General features: G+C 42.6%; 1 long non-coding RNA gene across 1 annotated transcript in view; it reads left to right on the top strand.

The window, feature by feature from the left end:
• The window catches only part of LOC108537252 (uncharacterized), a 41,762-nt gene that overhangs the window by 20,482 nt on the left and 6,476 nt on the right, over positions 1-14,804 (top strand). Inside the window, exon 2 of the long non-coding RNA XR_001887736.1 lies at positions 4,416-4,502. This is a non-coding gene — a long non-coding RNA (uncharacterized LOC108537252). The remainder of the gene's footprint in view (positions 1-4,415; positions 4,503-14,804) is intronic.

The following is a 14,804-nucleotide window of genomic DNA, read 5'->3' on the forward strand; positions in this document are numbered from 1 at the left end:
CCCTTCCCCTGCCCCTCCCCTGCCCTTCCCTCCCCATCCCCTTTGTTTTTTTCTTTCTCAAGAGACCCTCCAAATGAGGTTCCTAACTCTCCCCAAACAAAAAGGCAGAAAACTCCCAGTTTTAGACTTGCAGCCAAATCCTGATGCTAGCCACCAAGTTTTAGAAAAATTGAGATTGACTCTGTTAGGGTACATTATCACAACTTAAGGATCAAAATTATATAGGGTAAAATGGCACAGTACTAATGCATAGATTCAAATATTTATTAAATGTATTGAATTGAATGACTTTTTCTTCAGCAATGATTTACTCAACCATTGAGGTCTCTTACAAGATTTTTCCAGAAAGGGGTGAAAGAGAAAGTCATAGACACCGCACAATATCCAAAAATTAATGATGGCTAGTGGGAAGCTGGAGAGAGACTACTGGCAGGCCTGCATTATCTCTCCTGCCCAGAATGGCCAGCCACACGCTAGAGAGGGGCAAACTGTCCAGCAGTTTACTTGGCTTTACCAACTCCAGCTATTTTATTTTATCGATTTACCTGGGGTGAGAATGGATGAGTATTAGACTCTAGGACAGGAATTCACACTAATAACAGTTATGCAAAAATTATAAACCCAGGACATTAATTTACAGATTTAAAATGGTAAGTATATATGGGTCTAGAATCTTTTTTTGCAAATTGTAATCGCCATATCTTTAAAAAACCATTTTTATACTTATTATGGATGAAAACTTTCCTGAAGTGATATGAGGTATTTAAAGTTTCCTTTTCAACTTCCTTCATGTGAATATTTATGAACTGCACTCCAAAAATATGTGTTTCATTTCATTTCTGCTGGAGTTGGGACATAATTAATATACTATACATATGTATATATGTACACACAAAATTGATATGTGTATTATTTCTACACAATAGATAGAATTCAAAAATAAATGCATTTTAAAGCACACTTGGTCCCAATGATTTCAGGTGAGGAACAGTGCACTTGTGCTGCCAAGGGTCAGAGGCCTTACACCCAGCCCTGGGTGAAACCCCTCACTAGTGTCAAAGCGCCTGAGAAACAGGACCCCAAGGCCAGCAGGGGAACATGGCACCCAATCAGAAGAAGCTGGTTGAGCACCAGGCTCTTAAAGGAACTGTGAGAATCCTCTTTGCTTGTAACAGAAGAGCCTACTCTTTAACCAGACCACTCAGTCTGTCAGTTTGTTTTTCCCATACAAAGACCTGGATAAACCCCAAAACTCTCCTACCACCAAACTGTTGTGTGTCCATATTCCCTAGCAATGGCAAATGACTTCTATTGTTGGGGGACTGCTTCAAAATTCTTAGACATTGAATCATAACTTAATTTACAAGAGTATCTCTCTCTCTTTATTTTCCTCTCTTTCTCTTCCTCTTCTCTCTTTATATATACACATATATTTTTTGAGACAGGTTCTTGCTCTGTTGCCCAGGCTAAAGTATTATGGCATGATCATAGCTCACTGCAGCCTCCACCTCCCAGGCTCAAGTGATCTTTCTACCGCAACCTCCCAAGTGGTTGGGACTACAGGCACGCACCACCAGACCAGGCTACTTTTTGTATGTTTTGTAGAGATGGGGTCTCACTGTGTTGCCCAGGCTAGTCTCCAACTCTTGGCCTCAAGTGATCCTCCTGCCTTGGCCTCCCAAAGTGCTGGGATTACAAGTATGGGCCACTGAAACTGGCCTAATTTTTTTTTTAATTGAAATATAAACACATACTGAAAAGAACACAGATCATAAGCATACAGCTCGATGATTTTCATAAACTCAATACCTCTGATAAGTGACATCCAGATCAAGAAACAGAACCTCACCCAGAACCCCAGGGACTCCCCTCATGCTCTCTTCTGATCACTACTTATAATATATCTTTTTGTTGTCTTCTTGATGAGATTCCGGGAGGCACCATTGGAATTTTGAAAATCGATGGGAGACACACTGTTCTCCCTAACCACATTTGCAAAATATCATTTAATGGGGTTGACACACTAGAAATATTTACATAAATTGCTCATTTCTTTTCTTTGTTTGAATTACTATTTACTCCTATGACACTGATCTTCTCTGGCCTTGTCATCCAATTACTGAATGTCTCTTAGTTGTGGTCTACAGTTACTGTGCATTAACTATAACTATTCGTCAAAGATTCCAGGAAGGTCAAGAGCCTCTGGGTCAAGAGAATATATCAGTTTGGGAGGGAAAAAATCCTGTTCTCTTTTCTGGGAAAATCTAAAGTATGACAACAAGATATGATTGGGTCTAGTGAAAAACATTGCTGCTGAAGTAGCAAATCAGCCAACCCTCATTTTGGTACCTGACATTTTTGCATTTGATGCTTCTCTCATCTTTGTTCTATGCACTTGGGGGATCTGCTTCTCACTCAGAGGAAGTGGTGGTGGAGCACAGGACCAAGCCTAAGTCAGCTGGGATATTGCCCTAGTTCCTGGACCAGAAGTGTACACATATAAAGGAGGTTGGTTGTCAGCTTGCTGTAGGAGGGCGATGGGGCAGAAATATGTAGCTCTACTTAGTCCCACATAGGCATACAAGTACAGGTTCTAGAACTTTCCTTTCCCCAACATCTCTACGTTCTCTGAGTATTCAATATTCAAGGAATCACCCTTTATTTTGGGGTGGGGGGAGGATTAGAATTGTCCTGACATGGGCAGTGTACTGAAAGTAAAGTTTGATGAGCCCATCACAGTCTTGATAGGTCCTGGGTGGGCTGTTGTTGACTGGATGTTTCCCAGCCTGGCATAAGTATTTTAGCAATGCCTTGCTGCTCATCACAGGTGGGTGGCACACTGCCCTGCCTGGACTGGCTCTGGCCTCTGCAACAGCTCCCCTGAGACTCAGCATTGTGGACTGAGGGTGTTGCCCGCCTGCATTTGGCTCTCCTTGACATTGACTCTGCACTCCTCCACATGGTGCTCTAGGTTGAGGAGCCTCCAGTCTCCTCTCTCCTCTTCCTCCTCTGTCTTCTTGCCCTTTCAGCCAGAAAAACCTTGATCTTCTGCAGAGAAAGGAGTCCTCTTTATGAACTTCTATTTTCCATCTAATTTAGTGAATGAACGTTATGTCCTGCTCCTTTCAAGCTTTGCCTTTTTGAGGGAAAAGAGCCTTCCTCTTTCCTCCTGCAATGCCTGGCTCATGCAAAACAAATGCTTCAATTTTTACAACTATGGTTTACAGATTTCAAGAGTCTCTTTTGGAAGTCAAAATGTGGACACTTGACTCTGCCTTAGAGAATAGGGGAGGTCACCCAGGTGCAAGTACAAACCAAATACAAAAAGAATTTTCATATAAATGTGAAGTACTATTTCATGACACACATTATTTTTCTTCTCCAATCAGAGTGACACTCAGGATCCCAGCTGGTGTTGGGTTGTGAACCGGGAAGGATGTAGCCCAGGGTCTTGGCAGCCATCTTTTTTTTTCTTGGTGCAGGTGGGGTCTCACTGTGTTTCTCAGACTGCTCTCGAATTCCTGGGCTCAAACAATTCTCCCTGCTCTGCCTCCCAAAGTGTGGGTATTACAGGCATAAGCCATCATGTCTGGCCTTTAGCAGCCATCTTGCTATGTGGGGGTGAATTGGACAGTGAAGATACATGGGCCAAATGTATTAGTCAGCTAGGGCTGCCATAACAAAGTGCAGCTTCAACAATAGACATTTATCTCTTCACAGTTCTGGAGACTGGAAATCCAAGATCAAGGTGTTGGCAGGGTTGGTTTCTCCTGAGGCCACTCTCCTTGGTTAATGGATGACCTTCTTCTTCCACTGTCTTCACATGGTCTTCCCTCTGTGCCTGTGTTCTGATCTCTTCTTATAAGGACGCCAGTCATATTGGATTAGGACTCACCCCTAAATCCTTTATTTACATTCTTTTTATTTTTTATTTTTTTGAGACAGAGTTTTGCTCTTGGTTTCCAGGCTGTAGTGCAATGGTGTGATCTTGGCTCACTGTAACCTCTGCCTCCTGGGTTCAAGCGATTCTCCTGCCTCAGCCTCCCAAGTAGCTGGGACTACAGGCACCCGCCACCATGCCTGGCTAATTTTTGCATTTTTAGTAGAGATGGGGTTTTGCAACATTGGCCAGGCTTGTCTTGAACTCCTGACCTCAGGTGATCCACCTGCCTCGGCTTCCCAAAGTGTTGGGATTACAGGCATGAGCCACCACACCTGTCCTATTTTACCTTAATTATTTTTTCAAAAAAGGCCCTATCCCCAAATACAGTCACATTCTGAGATATTGAGTAGCAGGACTTCCACAAATAAATTTTGAGGGGACAAAATTTAGCCCATAACACTTTTCCAGATTTCTTTATTTCTTTTAATGATTTAATTTTAATTTACTTGTTTCTAATTTGTGTTCAAATTAGCACCATAAGGAACGTTCATCTGTGTGCTTCCTGGCTCCCTGAGGCAACTGCAGTGAAATTGGCTCTTGCTGAATTGGCAACTGTCAGGTAATGCTGAAGAAGCCAAGATGGGGAGAGAGAAACCAGATCTTGCTTACATCAGCTGGGTCCATAACCAGCTGCACCTAAAGCCACTGCTTATTTACTTGAGCCGATAAAATCCCTATGGCTCAAGCCAGCTGGGACTGGGGTTTCAGTCGCTTGCAACTGAAAGAGTCCTAATGGGTACGCATACAGTAGCATTCTTCCCTCCTGCCCCACTTGAGGGTGCTAGAATTATTATTATTATTATTATTATTATTATTATTATTATTATTTTGAGACAAGGTCTCGCTCTGTCACCCAGGTTGGAGTGCAGTGGCACAATAATCATGGCTCACTACAACCTCAACCTCCTGGCTCAATTGACATTCCCACCTCAGGCTCCCAAGTAGCTGAGGCCACAGGTGCGCACTACCATTCCTGGCTAATTTTCGTATTTTTTGTAGATACGGGGTTTTGCTCTGTGGCCCAGGCTGGTCTTGAACTCCTGGCCTACCTTGGCCTCCCAAAGTTCTGGGATTACAGGTGTAAATCACCCCTCCCAGCAGTTCTAGAATTATTTTTTTCTAAGCTGAAAATAATTGCCTTTAAACATCTAAATAATTTAAATTATTGATACAAATATATAGCTGTTAATGTTTTTTATTGGTAAATACTTTCCCCCTAATGAATTGGACCTAGTTTGAGGGTATGTCTTAGTCCATTCAGGCTGCTATAAGTAAATATGATAGACAGGGTAGCGTATGAACAACAAAAACTCATTTTTCACAGTTCTGGAGGTTGGACAGTACAAGATCAAGGTGCTGATGGATTTGGTATCTGGTGAGGGCACACTTCCTGGCTCAGTTTGTGTCTTCTCTGTGTCTTCACATGGTAAAAGGGGTGAGGGGTTTCTCTTATGTCTCTTCTTATAGCAGCACTAGTCTCATTCATGTGGGCTCCACCCTCTTGACCTAATCACCTCCCAAGGCCCCCGTCTCCTTCACATTGGGAGTTAGGGTTTCAACTCATGAATTTTGGGAAGACGTAAAACATTCAGATCTCAGCCATGCCATTTGATGAGTTTTGATAGAGGAACACATTCACGAAACCACTACCACATTCCCAAGCAGTCCTGTATCTCAAAGGTCATTCTTATTTCTTCATATTCTTTATGTTACTTTTCATTTTCTGAAGCCAGAACTAAGAGAGAACTTGCGTTTTCTCTTTGGCATCGGTTTTACTCTTATTTTGGAGGTTCAGCACTAACACAATGAGAGAACGCACCCAAGGGGCAGCTTAAACCAAAGGTAAAGATAGGGAGTGAGAACAGATAACTTTTTTACTTTTATATCTTAATTAGGTATCATTTACCAAGAGCATGCTACATGTTTGGAACTGTTCCAAGTCATGATTTATCTTGTTTACTCTTGAAAATAAGCACTTGGGGTAGGCACTCTTATTTCCAAATTTTACAGATTAGGAAACTCATAAATAGAGCAATCAGCTTGATCAAAGTTAAGGAGCTCATAAGTGGGCTAAATTCGTGTTATGGCTCAATCAGGTTCCCCCCAAATTCATATGTTGAAGTCCATAATTCCAGTACCTCAGAATGTAACTGCATTTGGAGATAAGGTCTTTAGAGGCAATTAAATTAAAATAAGGTGTTAGGGTGGGGCCCTACTCCAATAGGACTTCTGTCCTTATAAAAAGAGGGAGAGAACCAGGGGTGTATATATGAACAGAGAAAAGTTCTTGTGAGGACACTGCGAGAAGATGGCCATCTGTAATCTAAGGAGAGAGGCGTCAGGAGAATCCAATCCTGCCAACACCTTGATCTTGGACTTCCAGCCTCCAGAACTGGGAGAAAATTAATGTCTGTTGTGTAGACACTCAGTTCATGGTATTTTGTTATGGCAGCACAAGCAAACTAATACACATGGCCAAAGGGACTATGCAGGTGTGATTCTGTTACAGATCTTGAGATGAGGCATGTCTTAGGCTGTCCTTGCATTGCTGTAAAGAAATACTGGAGACTGGGTAATTTGTAAAGAAAAGAGGTTTAGGGAGGGGCCTGGTGGCTCACGCCTGTAATCCCAGCACTTTGGGAGGCCAAGGTGCGCGAATCACCTGAGGTCAGGAGTTCAAGACCAGTCTGGCCAACATGGTGAAACCCTATCTCTACTAAAAATACAAAAATTAGCTGGGCATGGTGGCACGCACCTGTAATCCCAATTACTTGGGAAGCTGACGCAGAAGAATTGCTTGGACCTGGGAGACAAAGGTTGCAGTGAGCAAAGATTGTGCCACTGCACTCCAGCCTGGGCAACAGAGCCTCTGTCTTTAAAAAAAAAAAAAAAAAAAAAAAAAAGAGGTTTAATTGGCTCACAGTTCTGCAGGCTGTACAGGAAGCATGGTACTGACATCATTTGGCTCTGGGCAGTTTCTGGGGAGGCCGAGGGAGCTTTTACACATGGCAGAAGGCTAAGTGGGAGCTTGTACTTCAATGGTGAAAGCAGGAGCAACAGAGAGAGTAGCTGGGGGAGAAGGTACCACACACTTTTAAATGGCCATATGTCTCAAGAAGTCACTATCACAAAGATAGTACCAAACTATGAGGGATCTGCCCCTGTGATCCAAACACCTCCCTGCCCACCCTCCCCTGCCCCACCTGGCCGTATCTTCAGCACTGGGGATTACAATTCAGCATGAGATTTGGGTAGGGACAGATATTCAGACTATATCAGGGAGATTCTCCTGCATTATCCAGATGGCTCCCATGTAATCCCAAGGGTCCTTAATTTTAATTTTTAATTTTTATTTTTGAGACAGAGTCTCGCTCTGTCACTCAGGCTGGAGTGTAGAGGCATGATCTTGGCTCACTGCAACCTCTGCCTCCCAGGTTCAAACAATTCTCATGCCTCAGCCTCCCAAGTAGCTGAGGTTACAGGAATGTACCACCATGCCTGGTTAATCTTTGTATTTTTGGTAGAGATAGGGTTTTGCCATATTGGCCAGGCTGGTCTCAAACTCCTGACCTCAAGTGATCCACCCGCCTCGGTCTCCTGAAGTGCTGAGATTACAGGCATGGGCCACCGCGCCCAGCACAGGGTCCTTACAAATGAAAGAGGGAGGCAGGAGAGTCAGAGTCAGAGAAGGAGACGTGACAATGGAAATGTCAGAGTGACGCAGCATGTGAAAGACTCCCCTGGCCTTTGCTGGCTTTGAATATGAAAGAGAGCCAGGAGTAAGGAATGCAGCAGCCTTTAGAAGCTAGAAAAGACCAGGACAGGGACACTTCCCTGGATTCCCCAGCAGGAATACAGTTCTGCTGACACCTTGATTTTAGCCCAGTGACAATATCAGACTTCTGACCCCTGCAACTGTAAGATCATATATTTGTGTCATTTTAGCCACCAAGTTTGCAGGAGTTTGTTATAGTAGCAAAACAAGACCAATTCACATGGATTCTTTTTCACTTATAAAGAGACATTACAGTGCTAAATTTGAGAATCACTACTCTAGGAGATTGACAACTATTATAAATGTTGTTGTAGAGGAGGAATTTAATAATTAAGTGTTAGAAAGGATAAGTTGGATTGGAGTGTAAATTGAAAAAGGTGAAGATTATAGACAGAGAGATTGTGCAGTGACTCACATCTGTAATCCCAAGACTTTGGGAGGCCGAGGTGGATGGATCATGAAGTCAGCAGATTAAGACCATCCTGGCCAACATGGTGAAACCCCGTCTCTACTAAAAATACAAAAATTAGCTGAGTGTGGTGACATGCACCTATAGTCCCCGATACTTGGGAGGCTGAGGTGGGAGAATCACTTGAACCCAGAAGCAGAGGTTGTAGTGAGCCAAGATCGTGCCACTGTACTCCAGCCTGGTGGCAGAGTGAGTCTCTGTCTCAGAAAAAAAAAAAAAAAAAAAAAAAAAGAGAAGCTATTGTAATAGTCCAAACAAGAGAAGAAGGGTATCTGAACTTGAGCAGGGCCAAGTTAAGTTTCAGGGTAAAGGATGCATTTGGTAGTTTTAGGAGGAAGAATCAACAATACTTGTTGAAAAATAAGATAGGGTCTTGGATGATGTAGGGAGACCCCCTGAAACTATTGCTACAGAATAAAAGATGAAATGCTCCTGATTATTGTAAATACAAAGTTGTATACAGGATTGTGTAAAGACAATTCCAGCTTGGACTGCCAGAATGAGCCAACAGCACGTGATGTACTCCCCCCTGCAGAGAGCCTATGAATGGACGTGCATTCAGGGAGGTTTCACATCACCAAGATTCCTATCCCAGAAAAGCAGATGTTCATAACTCTGGGAATAGAATATGACCCTTGTGGAGAGCCTATAAATGGATGCATGAGGGGCGCCTGTTCATATGGATAAGATAGGGCTGTAAATGCCCTCATCTTGCCACAGCTCTTCTAGGCCTCTTTAGGGTTATGACATACTCCCTTCAGAGAATTTCTGGTCTAACTGGTTGCCTAGCTTCACGTCCTGTTTCTATGGATTGTTTGTAACCAGTTTTACTGCAACTGTTNTGAAACTATTGCTACAGAATAAAAGATGAAATGCTCCTGATTATTGTAAATACAAAGTTGTATACAGGATTGTGTAAAGACAATTCCAGCTTGGACTGCCAGAATGAGCCAACAGCACGTGATGTACTCCCCCCTGCAGAGAGCCTATGAATGGACGTGCATTCAGGGAGGTTTCACATCACCAAGATTCCTATCCCAGAAAAGCAGATGTTCATAACTCTGGGAATAGAATATGACCCTTGTGGAGAGCCTATAAATGGATGCATGAGGGGCGCCTGTTCATATGGATAAGATAGGGCTGTAAATGCCCTCATCTTGCCACAGCTCTTCTAGGCCTCTTTAGGGTTATGACATACTCCCTTCAGAGAATTTCTGGTCTAACTGGTTGCCTAGCTTCACGTCCTGTTTCTATGGATTGTTTGTAACCAGTTTTTACTGCAACTGTTACTGCTGATTAATATCTTGTTAATCATAGGTTATGGAAAGACTGTGTTTCTGTTTTAAGGCTCTGTTAGAAATTACTGATGCACACACTATATTGTAAATTCTTACCTCTGTATACTGTACTTCTGCATACAGATGTTAAAGAATTACTTCATGCCCATGTGACCATCTCACCTCATAATCAAATGACCCTAAATCCCTCACTAACTTACCCCCGCCCTCACTAAACTTAATAATAAATGCTGGCATATCTAGTGCATTGGCGGCATCGTGGGACCAGAAGGTGGCGACCCCTCCTGGACCCAGCTTTCACTATCTTGGGTGTGTCTATTATTTCTCAACCTGCCGATCTGCCTGGGAGCAAAGAAAGAGCCCCGTTGCATTGCGGGCTGCTGGTCAGATCCCGCAATAGGATAATATTCAAGTTTGTGGTTAGGAGAACTGGGTATGCTGTGGTACTAGTTTTGTTTGACATCTAAATTGAAAACTGGTGTTTAGGCGAGGGAAGTTTGAGTTAGAAATAGACTTGACATCATTGGTGTAGACAAATATTGAGGCCACAGTTATGTGTGAGATCACTCAAAGACGAAAGGCAAAAGGAGGAAACAAATGGGCTGAGACTCAGGTTATCTACCTCATAGTAACTTAGTTACCTTCCAAATTGTTTTCTGCAAACAGGAAATCTTCACTTAAATTAACCATTTATAGGGAAAGAATCATTTAATGGGAATATTTGCCAATAGATCTTCAAAACTATGGGTGATCCAGGGTCTGTGTGATCAAATTTTGAAACTATTGCTACTGCTGGTATATTGAGGGGAAAAAGGAGACCATGTCTTAGTACATGAGGCATGCAGACACTTTACAGTTCTTAGTGGGGGTCATGTGGGACAGCCTGTGTATTACTATGTGAAGTTGCTGTCCCTATCTAATGAGTCAGCAAAATGGCTGTTATTTATTTAAACTTTTTTGAGAGGCAAGAGTTAATAATAATTGGAAAGCAGTACAAGTGTGAAGAACCAGCACTTGGGGGGAAAAGAATCCTCAAATGTGCCTGATCTTGTGGGTGAGTCATGGCTTCCAAAATAGGTTACATGTGTTTGAAAGCAGAAATTATGTCTTAAAAGCCTATGGATTTTCAAGCTACTCCCCTATGAACTATTTTGTGACATGGGCTCAGGTGTTTTATTCACTCATTAATGAGGAAATTTCACAATTCCTGGTAGAATTTAATCAACAAGAGTTTTTGCAAGTCAGTCTCTTACACTGTTACTCAAACGTTTTTTACCTGCTACCCTTGTGGGATAAAATGAGTGAAAAAGTACCACACACACACACACACATATAAAACAACAGTCAGAAACACCTGATTATTCTTAGTCCAAGGGCTTGTTTTCTTTTGGAATACTAGAGCTTACAGTTGTGATTTTCTTCTTCTTAACAGTGAAACTGCCTTTGCAAAATTATAACTGAGGGAATTATGACAGTGACAGAGATCAGACCTAACCGACTCCATCTTGCTCTTAACCTTTAAGCTGTCCTTGTTCATTTCTGGGCATAGGCTGAACTTACTTTGGGAAGGAATTCAGTTCATGGTTTGGCTCTGAAGCAAAATTGATAACGGCTCTTTCTGGAAAAGACTCCCTTCTTGCCTGGGGACCAGTCTGTCTTTGCAGGACTAACAAATTAACTACAAGATTAGAAATTGTGGTATAGGTGTCAGACAGCCTTTGGCTCCAAGAGTGTGAACCTCCCCAAATTGCTCCTGGGGATAGCATTACTACTGCAAAACCTAAGATCAGTGCTTGGGATAGTTTGCATACCCTGCACTGGATGGACCACCACCACCCAGACAGGTAATCTGACTGAATCAGTTCTGCCATCCCACCCAGCTATGGAAGACAGCAAGAAAACCTCACTTCAACCCCCTATGATTCAATCTCCAACCCAACTAATCAGCACTCCCCACTTCCCAAGCCGCTACCCACCAAATTAATCTTTAAAACTCCGATCCCCTCCAGGCTGGGAGACAGCGCGAGACTCCGTCTCAAAAAAACAAAAACAAAACAAACAAACAAACAAATCCTCCAATCCCCAATTTCAGTAACAATAAAACTCCAGTCTCCCTCACAGCCAGCTCTGCATGAATTACTCTTTCTCCACTGCAATTCCCCCTTCTTCTGTCTTGATAAATCAGCTCTGTCTAGGCAGTGGACAAGGTGAACCCATTGGGCGGTTACAATAGTTAGCAATTACATTTCCCACTTTGGAGGATGAAATGAAATCTGTTTTCCAATGCGTATTTTGTAGTGTACTAATTCTGTGGGATTCAGGGCTTATATAAAAAACTCTTCAGTCAAATAAGTTTGGGGAATACTGGTTTAAACAATATTAAACTCTTTCCTCAGAGTCTATGAAATGAGATTGTACCTTACATATCTCCAGGAAAAAATGGAGCTACATTTTCCAAACATATTTGACCTCAGCACCATAGTTTTTCTCCACTCTATCTTTTGGGGCTATTGTTCCATAGAAGTCTTTTCGTTTGTTTTAAACATTGATATTGAGCATCTCATGTTCATGTTTACTAATGATTCCTGGGTGTTTTATCTCCTAAACAAACTTGGGAATGACTGCTCTATGTCACCAGAAAAACCTGGGAGATTACTGAACAGTAGGCATAGTATGGCAAAGACTGCTGATTGTTCCTCAGAATCCATTCTCATCTTCTTCTTTTGATAATACCACTTCCAAATTTTAACAATGCACAGAAAAGTCTTCCTTTCAAGCCTCCTTTGTAGGAGGCAAAAACATTGAATTCTGGAGGAACCAATATGAAAAATCTCCATGTTACAACATATTTTAAGCTTCACCTCTCCTATTTCTGTTGGCTGGAATGCAGATGTGATGGTAGGAGCCAAAGCAGCCATACTGGGATAGGAGATGAAACCTGAAGCTGTGAATGGCAGAGAAATATGATGGAAATAGTCTGGGACCCTCCCTCAAGATTATAGAGCCACTGTATCTACCCTGAAGTGCTTACATAGTGTTTTAGATAAAAGGGAAATGTACCTTAATCTGGTCTAAGCCATTTTTAAGTTGTGAGCCTTTGTTATAACCACTGAATTTATATCTTAACTCATCACTGGGCATGTGAATCAGGAGGAATGAGAAACACATGAGGACGTGACAGCCCTGGGTGCTGAATGCACTCAGAACAGCTGTGGTTCGCTGGTTAAGATGCTGTTGACGTGTTTTTATTTTGTGTTTACTATTATGCTGCTTTCTTATTGCCATCTTCCTTGTCAATAATGAACACATTAGCTGTGATTTACCTTCCTGAAGCCATTATTATGCTTATCAGGATAATTTATTTACATTATTTGATAGTTTTTTTTCTTTAGAGTTCCAGGTGGAAACTTTGACATACTGTCTTTTGCAGCAAATGAATTCTTTTTCTCAGACCAATTTTCAAAAGAAATACAGAATATCCAGGAGGTGTGACAAACCTGAATTGTCATTTCTGTCTCCATGCCACCTGTGGCAGAAGGAGGTTCAATTCAGCAAAGATTTATTGGAAACCTACTGTATGCCCAGCTTTGTGCTAGATTCTGTGGTGATGACAGAAGACAAAGTCCTTGCTATTAAATAGACTACAGACTGGAGTTCTTGCCCTGCCTTTATGGGATTTTCTTGTTTGTTGGTTTTGCACAGATGTGCTACATAGGGCTTCCCTTTCCATGTGCAGTTTTACCAATATAGGACTTAATCAAAAAGTGCTGAACACCTACTGTTATGGAACGTTGCTATAGATATGACTTTATAGCTGCAAGAAACACGATCCTTTAAGACTAATTAAAAGAGCACATGTGGCTCAAGCCTGTAATCCCAGCACTTTGGGAGGCCGAGACGGGCGGATCACAAGGTCAGGAGATCGAGACCACCCTGGCTAATACGGTGAAACCCCGTCTCTACTAAAGAATACAAAAAAAAAAAAAAAAAAAAAAAACAACTAGCCGGGCGAGGTGGCGGGCGCCTGTAGTCCCAGCTACTCGGGAGGCTGAGGCAGGAGAATGGCATAAACCCGGGAGGCGGAGCTTGCAGTGAGCTGAGATCTGGCCACCGCACTCCAGCCTGGGCAACAGAGCCAGACTCCGTCTCAAAAAAAAAAAAGGCACATGTAGCAATGAGCAAACATTATAACAGTGTGAAATTAAATGCTGCTTATTTAATAGTTGCAGGCATCCAGGTGGTCACAGGTGGTCAGTTTTTGCTCGATGCATGACAGATTTCTTTTCTTTTCTTTTTTTGAGATGGAGTCTCCCTCTGTTGCCCAGGCTAGAGTGCAGTGGCGCGATCTCGGCTCACTGCAAGCTCTGCCTCCCTGGTTCACACCATTCTCCTGCCTCAGCCTCCCCAGCAGCTGGGAATACAGGTGCCCGCCACCACGTCCAGCTAACTGTTTTGTACTTTTAATAGAGACGGGGTTTCACCGTGTTAACCAGGATGGTCTCGATCTGCTGACCTCGTGATCCGCCTTCCTTGGCCTCCCAGAGTGCTGGAATTATAGGCGTGAGCCACTGCCCCCAGTGACAGATTTCTAATAATCTCCATGGGAAAAATTTCTGTAGCACTCTGCCGAAAAATTAATTTCCTTATAGAGAAAAGAGGAAGAGTTAGGTGCGAGAGAAGATGAAGTGTATACAGTTGTGATGTGAATTGGAAAGGGTTTCCCCTCACACCCCCAGCTTCTGTTTTGGTGCATCGCATTTGTCATTTTCATTGTTTCCTAGGTTTGCAAAATCACAGTGTCAAAGAACCTGCTTAGAGTGTCAGAAGAGAAAGCACGGTAACCAGTTTTGATAAAGATAAATAAGCCCTTTGTCTAAATAACTTGCGTGTGTCTTCTGATGGTGCCTTTGTGATTTACTGAAATGTCTGCCCCAGCAGAAGACCCACATTTTCTAGATGAGCGAAGTCCATGTGATATATCACCTGGAGACAGAAACAATCACAGATTCTTCTCCATAGTCACTTACACCTCCTAGTCTTCTTTAGTCCCCAGGTGTCCTATGCTTTTAAGGCAACTTTTGTCATTATTCACAGCATCACTACAGATGTGTGGAGTTCCAGTATTTAGATAGCACAGGAGCGAAAATGATGGCAGAATTTGTTGAGGCCAAAGCTAAGCCTTAATAATTGTCTTGATTGGGCATAGTGGCTCACGCCTGTAATCCCAGCACTCTGGGAGGCTGAGGTGGGAGGATTTTTTGAGTCCAGGAATTTGAGACTAGGTTGGACAACATAGTGAGACCCCATCTCAGGAAGGAA

This window comes from Rhinopithecus bieti, unplaced genomic scaffold, assembly GCF_001698545.2.
Source record: "Rhinopithecus bieti isolate Rb0 unplaced genomic scaffold, ASM169854v2 scaffold_315, whole genome shotgun sequence".
Taxonomy (NCBI): Eukaryota; Metazoa; Chordata; class Mammalia; order Primates; family Cercopithecidae; genus Rhinopithecus; species Rhinopithecus bieti.